Source organism: Loxodonta africana, chromosome 22, assembly GCF_030014295.1.
Source record: "Loxodonta africana isolate mLoxAfr1 chromosome 22, mLoxAfr1.hap2, whole genome shotgun sequence".
In the NCBI taxonomy this organism is placed as follows: Eukaryota; Metazoa; Chordata; class Mammalia; order Proboscidea; family Elephantidae; genus Loxodonta; species Loxodonta africana.
Window position 1 is genome coordinate 71,260,840 of NC_087363.1, and position 8,405 is coordinate 71,269,244.

The following is an 8,405-nucleotide window of genomic DNA, read 5'->3' on the forward strand; positions in this document are numbered from 1 at the left end:
AATGCAACTCATTGAGAGTCTTCCTCTTTTATGATGACCGTCTACTTTACCAAGCATGATATCCTTCTCCAGAGACTGGTACTTTCTGATAATATGTCCAAAGTATACGAGATAAGTCTCACTATCCTCGCTTCTGAGGAGCATTCTGGCTATACTTCTTCCAAAACACATTTGTTTGTTCTTCTGGCAGTCCATGGTATATTCAACATTCTTCGCCAACACCATGATTTATATACATCAATTCTTCTCCCATCTTCCTCATTCATTGTCCAACTTTTGCATGCATTTGAGGAGATTGAAAATACCATGGCTTGAGTCAAGCACACCTTAGTCCTCAAGGTGACATCTTTGCTTTTTAACACTTTAAAGAAATCTTTTGCAGCAGATTTGCCCAGTGCAATACATTATTTAATTTCTTGACTGCTGCTTCCACGGGCATTGATTGTGGATCCAAGCAAGACGAAATCCTTGACAACTTCAATATTTTCTCCATTTATCATTATGTTACTTGTTGGTTCAGATGTGAGGATTTATGCTTTCTTTACGTCAAGGTGTAATCCATACTGAAGACGATAGCCTTTGATCTTCATCAATAAGTACTTCAAAGTCCTCTTCACTTTCAGCAAGCAAGGTTGTGTCATCTGTATATTGCAGGTTGTTAATGAGTCTTCCTGCAATTCTGATCCTGTGTTCTCCATATAGTCCAGCTTCTCAGATTATTTGCTCAGCATGCAGATTGAGTAAATATGGTGAAAGGGTACAACCCTTACGCACACCTTTTCTGATTTTAAACCATGCAGTATCCCCTTGTTCTGTTTGAATGACTGCCTCTTCATCTATGTACAGGTTCTGAATGAGCACAATCAAGTGTTCTGGAATTCTCACTCTTTGCAATGTTACCCATAATTTGTTATGATCAGCACAGTCAAATCCTTTGCACAGTCAATAAAACACAAGTTAACATCTTTCTGGTATTCTCTGCTTCAGCCAGGATCCATCTGACATCAGCAATGGTATACCTTGTCCCATGCCCTCTTCTGAATCCAGCTTGAATTTCTGGCAGTTCCCTGTTGATGTATTGCTGCAGCAGTTTTTAATTATCTTCAGCAAAATTTTACTTGCTTGTGATATTAATGATATTGTTCAATAATTTCTGTTCCCTGTTGGTACAACTTTCTTTGGAATGGATACAAATACGGATCCCTTCTAGTCAGTTGGCCTGGTAGCTGTCTTCCAAATGTCTTGGCATAGACAAGTGAGCACTTGCAGCACTGGATCTGTTTGCTGAAACAGTTCAGTTGGTATTCTGTCAGTTCCTGGAGACCTGTTTTTTGCCAATGCCTTCAGGGCAGTTTGGACTTTTTCCTTCAGTACCATCAGTTCTTCATCACATGCTGCCTCCTGAAATTGTTGAATGTCGACCAATTCTTTTTGGTACAGTGACTCTGTGTATCCCTTCCATATGCTTTTGATGCTTCCTGAGTCATTCAATTTTTGCCCAAGTTGTTGCTGTTGTTGCTATGTTCTGTTGAGTTGGCTCCAACTCATAGCGACCCTACATACAACAGAATGAAACACTTCCTGGTCCTTTGCCATCTGCACAATTGTTATGCTTGAGCCCATTGTTGCAGCCACTGTGCCAATCCATCCCGTTGAAGATCTTCCTCTTTTTCTATCACCCTCTACTTTACCAAGCATGATGTCCTTCTCTACGGACTGATCTCTCCTGATAACATGTCCAAAGTATGAGTCATAGTATCGCCATCCTTGCTTCTAAGGAACATTCTGGCTGGACTTCCTCCAAGACAGATTTGTTCGTTCTTTTGGCATTCGATGGTATGTTCAATATTCTTCCCCAACACCATAATTCAAAGTTGTCAATTCTTCTTCCGTCTTCCTTATTCATTGTCCAGCTTTCACGTGCATATGTGGCAATAGAAAGCACCATGGCTTGGGTCAGGTGCACCTTAGTTTTCAAGGTGATATCTTTGCTTTTTAACACTTTAAAGAGGTCTTTTGCAGCAGATTTGCCCAATGCAATGAGCCATTTGATTTCTTGAATGCTGCTTCCATGGGCGACTCATTAACAACATGAGTTACACAGATGATACAACCTTGCTTGCTGAAAATGAAGAGGGACTGAAGCGCTTACTGATGAAGATCAAAGACTACAGCCTTCCATATGGATTACACCTGAACATAAAGGAAACAAAAATCCTCACACGTGGACAAATAAGCAACAGCATGATTAACGAAGAAAACACTGAAGTTGTCAAAGAGAAAAGATTTTGCCTGTAGGAAGCTTCAGTATTGCAACTCGAGGTTTGAAGGTTTCTGGCAATCCTGCATCAAGCAAGTTTATCAACACCATTTTTGAAACAGCACGTGCACACTTCATGTCTTTGTGTCACATTTCGGTAATTTTCACAATATTTCAAACATTCTTCTTATTATTATATCTGTTATTGTGATCTGTGGTCAGTGATCTTTGATGTTACTATTTGTTATGGATTGAATTGTGTCCCCCCAAAATATGTATCAACTGGGCTAGGCCATGATTCCCAGTACTGTGTAATTGTCCAGCATTTTGTCATATGATATGATTTTCCTATGTGTTGCAAATCCTATCTCTATGATGTTAAAGAGGCAGGATTAGAGGCAGTCCAGTTAATGAAGCAGGACTCAATGTATAAGATTAGGTTGTGTCTCAAGTCAAGCTCGTTCGAGATTTAAAAGAGAAGCGAGCAGAGAGACATGGAGACATACCACGAAAAAACAAGAGGCAGGAGAACGGCACATCCTCTGGACCCCAGGTCCCTGTGATGAAAAGTTCCTAGATCAGGAGAAGATTGATGACAAGGACCTTTCCCCAAAGCCAACAGAGAGAGAAAGCCTTCCCCTGGAGCTGGCTCCCTGAATTCGGAATTCTAGCCTCCTAGACTGTGAGAGAATAAATTTAAGTTTGTTAAAGCCATTTGCTTGTGATATTTCTGTAGACCAGCACTAGATAGCTAAGACACTATTGTAATTGTTTTAGGGTGGCATGAACCGTGCCCATATAAAACAGCGAACATAATAAATGTTGTATGTATTCTGACTGCTCCACCAATCAGCCATTCCCCTGTCTCTCTCCCTCTTCTTGGGCCTCCCTATTCCCTGAGACAAGACAATACTGAAATTAGGCCAATTAATAACCCTACAATAGCTTCTAAGTATTCAAGAGAAAAAGAGTCGCAAGTCTGTCACTTTAAATGAAAACCTAGAAAAGATTAAGCTTAGTGAGAAAGGCTTGCCAAAAGCTGATATAGGCTGAAAACTAGGTCTGTTGCACAAAACGGTTAGCCAAGTTGTGAATGCTAAGGAAAAGTTCTTGAAGGAAATGAAAAGGGCTACTCCAGTGAACACATGGATGACAAGAAAGTGAAACAGCCTTATGGCTGATACAGAGGAAGTTTTAGTGGTCTGGATAGAAGATCAAGGCAGCCACAATATTCCCTTAAGACAAAGCCTAACCCAGAGAAGGCCCTAACTCTCTTCAATTCTATGAAGGCTGACAGAGATGAGGAAGCTGCAGAAGAAAATTTCGAAGCTAGCAGAGGTTAGTTCGCAAAGTTTAAGGGAAGAGGCCAACTCCACAACATAAAAGTTCAAAGTAAAGTAGCAAGTGCCGATGTGGTAGCTGCAGCAGATTACCCAGAGATCTAACTAAGGTAGGTCACAAAGGCGGCTGCACTAAACAATGGGTTTTCAGTGTAGACAAAATGGCCTTATACTGGAGGAAGATGCCATCTGGGACTTTCACAGGTAGAGAGGAGAAGCCAATGCCTGGCTTCAAAGCTTCAAAGGACAGGCTGACTCTCCTTTTAGGGGCAAATGCAGCTGGTGACTTTAAGTTGAAGCCAATGCTCATTTACTGTTCCAAAAATCCTAGTGCCCTTACGCTAAATCTACTCTGCCCGCTCTCTATAAATGGAAACGACAAAGCCTGGATGACAGCACATCTGTTAAGAACATGGTTTGCTGAACATTTAAGCCCACTGTTGAGACCTACTGCTCAGAAAAAAAGATTCCTTTCAAAATATTACTGCTCATTGACAATTTGCATGGTTACCCAAGAGCTCTGCTGGAGATGCACAAGGAGATTAATGTTGTTTTCAAGCGTGCTAAAACAACATCCATCCTGCAGTCTGTGGATCAAGGAGTAATTTTGGCTTTCAAGTCTTATTATCTAAGAAATACACTTTGCAAGACTATAGGTGCCATAGATAGTGATTCCTCTGATGGATCTGGGCAAAGTAAATTAAAAACCTTCTGGAAAGGATTCGCCATTCTAGATGCCATTAAGATCACTTGTAATTCATGGGAGAAGGTCAAAATATCAATATTGATAGAAGCTTGGAAGAAGTTGGTTACAACCCTTGTGAATGACTTTGAGGGGTTCAAGATTTCAGTGGGGGAAGTAACTCCAAATGTGGTGTAAATAGCAAGAGAATTAGAAGTAGAGCCTGAAGATGTGACTGAATTGTTGCAATCTCAAGATAAAGCCTTAAAGGATGAGAAGTTGTTTCTTATGGATGAGGAAAGAAAGTGGTTTCTTGAGATGAAATCTACCCCTGGTGAAGATGCTGTGAACATTATTGAAATGACAACAAAGGAATTAGAATATTATATAAACTTAGTTGATAAAGTAGCAGTAGGATTTGAGAGGACTACACCAACTTTGAAAGAAGCTCTACTGTGGGTAAAATGCTATCAAACAGCACCTCATGCTGCTGAGAAATCTTTTGTGAAAGGAAGAGTCAATCAATGTGGCAAACTTCACCATTGTCTTATTTTAAGAAATTGCCACAGCCACCCCACGCTTCAGTAACCACCACCCTGATCAGTCTGCAGCTACCAACATCGAGGCAAGACCTTCCAGCAGCAAAAACATTACAACTCACTGAAGGCTCAGATGATGGTTAGCACTTTTTAGCAATAAAGTATTTTTTAATTAAGGTATATACATTGTTCTTTAAAAATATAATTCTATTTCACGCTTAAAAGATCACAGTATACTGTAAACATAACTTTTATATGTACTGGGAAACCAAAAAAATTCATGTGACTCACTTCATTGCAATATTCACTTTATTTTGGTGGTCTGGAACTGAACCCACAATATCTCCAAGGTATGCATGTACGATTTACAAACACAGTAGTATACTTATTTAAGGTCTCTAGGTAGCACAGCTTGGTGTTTCTTTTTTTTATATTATTGTAGTTTAGGTGAAGGTTTACAGAACAAACTAGTTTCTTATTAAACAGTTCACATATTGTTTTATGACATTGGTTAACAAGCCTATGACATGTCAACATTTTCCCTTCTCAATCTTGGATTCACAATTACCAGCTTTCCTGTCCCCTCCTGCCTTCTAGTCCTTGCCCCTGGGCTGGCGTGCCACTTTAGTCTCATTTTGTTTTATGGGCTTGTCTGCTCTTTGGCTGAAGGGTGAACCTCAGGAGTGACTTCATTACTGCGCTAAAAGGGTGACCAGGGGCCATATTCTCACGGTTTCTCCAGTCTCTGTCAGGCCAGCAAGTCTGATCTTTTTTTTTTTTTTTTTTTTTGAGTTAGAATTTTGTTCTACATTTTTCTCCAGCTCTCTCTGGTACTCTCTATTTGGATCCCTGTCAGAGCAGTCAGTGGTGGTAGCTAGGTACTATCTAATTGTACTGGACTCAGTCTGGTGGAGACCATGGTAGTTGTCCATTAGTCCTTTGGACTAATCTTTCCCTTGTATCTTTAGTTTTCTTCATTCTCCCTTGCTCCCAAAGGGGTGAGACCAGTGGAGTATCTTAGATAGCCGCTAACAGGCTTTTAAGACCCCAGATGCTACTCACCAAAGTAGAATGTACAACATTTTCTTTATAAACTATGTTGTGCCAGTTGAGCTAGATGTTCCCCAAGACCATGGTCCCCATGGCCCTAAGCCCAGCAATTCGGTCCCTTAGGGAGTTTGCATGTGTCTTTGGAGGTTCCATAACCTTGCCTTGTAGCACAAATGGTTTGCACTAGACTACAAACCTAAAGGTTGGTGGTTTGAATCCCCCAGTATCACCATGGAAGAAGGGCCTGACGATCTGCTTCTGTTAAGATTACAACCAAGAAAACCCTACAGAGCAGTTTTAATCTGTAATACTTAGGGTTGCCACGAGTCGGAATCAACTCAATGGCTATGGGTTTGGTTTTTTCCCATACTTGTTTAGGGTTTTTTTTCAATACTTATTTAACAAATGGGAATCAAAAAACATTGGAGACAGCAGCCCACAAGATGAAGGCTAAGCTACTTAACATGTCCCTCAAGCTCTTTCAGGATTTGGACCAACCAATGTCACGCTCTTCACCTCCACCCACTCTCCCAGCATACTCCAGTCATGCTCACAACTCCTTTGGACACTCCACACACCTCTACAAGTTATTCCCTCTGTTCTGCCTGGAATGGCTCACCCACGTGTTCCACGACAAAGCCATCTTTCAAGACCCAGTTCAGCTTATATCTTCTGAGAAACTTCCAGTATCTAAGTATCCCTCTTCCATGTGTCCATAGCACTCTGTTTGAACTTTTATGATAATGCTTACCTTAATACGTTAAAATTATACATCTTCATGTTTGTGGTAGCAGAATAATGGTCTCCCCAAAATGTCCATCTTCTAATCCCTGGAATCTGAGAATATGTTACTCTATATGGCTAAAGAGGCTTTGCAGGTGTGATTAAATTAAGATATTAAAATACTTTGCAGGTGTGATTAAATTAAGGCTATTAAAATGAGGAGATTATCCTGGGTTATCTGAGTAGGCTCAGTATAATCACAAGGGTCCTTAGAAGTGAAAGAGGGAGGCAGGAAAGTCAAGTTAAGAGAAGACGTGGCAATGGAAGCAGAGGTCAGAGTGAAAGGAGTATTGGCTTGGAGTCAAGGAATGTGGGCAGCCTCTAGAAGCTGGAAAAGGTGAGAGAATGGATTCTCCCCTAGAGCCTCCAGAAGGAATGCAGCCCTGCCAACACTTTTCTTTTAACCCAGTGAGATGCATTTCAGACTTCTGACCTGCAGAACTCTAAGAACCTGTGTTGTTTTAAGACATTAAATTTGTGACAATTGGTTACAGCAGCCATAGGAATCTAGTACAATGTCCTTTTTCCCTGTTAGTTTGTGAGCTCCTTGAGGGCGTAGAGAAGCTCAAGCCCTCTCTACACAAAAGCAGTGGAGGGAGGGAGGGAAGGAGGGACAGGAGGGGAGCCTCACACCTGCGGACCCAGACAGCTCTGGATTTGAATCCCTGATCTGCTATTCAACAGCTTTGAACAAACAACTTAATTCAGGCCTCGGCTTGTTCATTTACTAGATAGAGATGGCATCTTTCTTTCAGGTTTTTATGTAGATTAAATAAGACAGATGATACTGGGAGTTTATATGTTGGGTGATAACCAAAGAAACAGACTGTGCTCCATACTTCCTCTCCCCTGACCCTACACCCCTCCTCACTTCCACTTGATGCTCTAGACATCCAGTCTTATAATTAACTTACCTATAGCCTCACCCTCTCCCATATACTTCCCTATACCTCCTGGCCTTGTTGAAACCCAGCTCTTCCCACAGAAATCTGCACCTGTAGCCATCTCTCGTGGAAGGTCCCCCATGTCCCACATACCTCAGAGTCCATCCCTCTTTGCCCCTGCCATCTACCAGCCTCAGAGTTACCTCCCTCATTTCCTGAGGACTTGGGCACCAGGCACACAGCCTAGCTCTGCATCCTAAACCCTGCTACCAGTCTAAGCAACTTCCTCATACTCGAGCATGACTCACCCAAAACACTGGCTTCTCAGTTCCCTGACTTCCCCAAGCTGGTGACTTGCTTCACACCACTTCAGTCACCCAATCCTATGGCCGCTCTCTGGATTTTTCCACTATCTGCAGCTGCTCTACCTCTGAAACCATGCATTCACATAACCTCCTATCTGACTGGAATCTCTTTTCTTCCATCCAGATTGACTCATTCAATAACAAATTTGTAGATGCTTGGGTTATATCGGAAACCCTGGTGGTGTAGTGGTTAAGTGCTACGGCTGCTAACCAAAGGGTCGGCAGTTCAAATCCGCCAGATGCTCCTTGGAAACTCTATGGGGCAGGGTCGCTATGAGTCGAAATCGACTCGACAGCACTGGGTTTGGTTTTTGGTTTTGGGTTATATCAGTTGACAAAAAAAGATCCTTGCCCTCATGGAGCAAACATCTAGTTTTCACACAAGTACTCTCTTTCCACCAATTCCTCCTCCACAGGTGTCATGGATTGAACTATATTCCCCCAAAATATTTGTCAACTTGGATAGACCATGATTCCCAGTATTCTGTGATTGTCCACCATT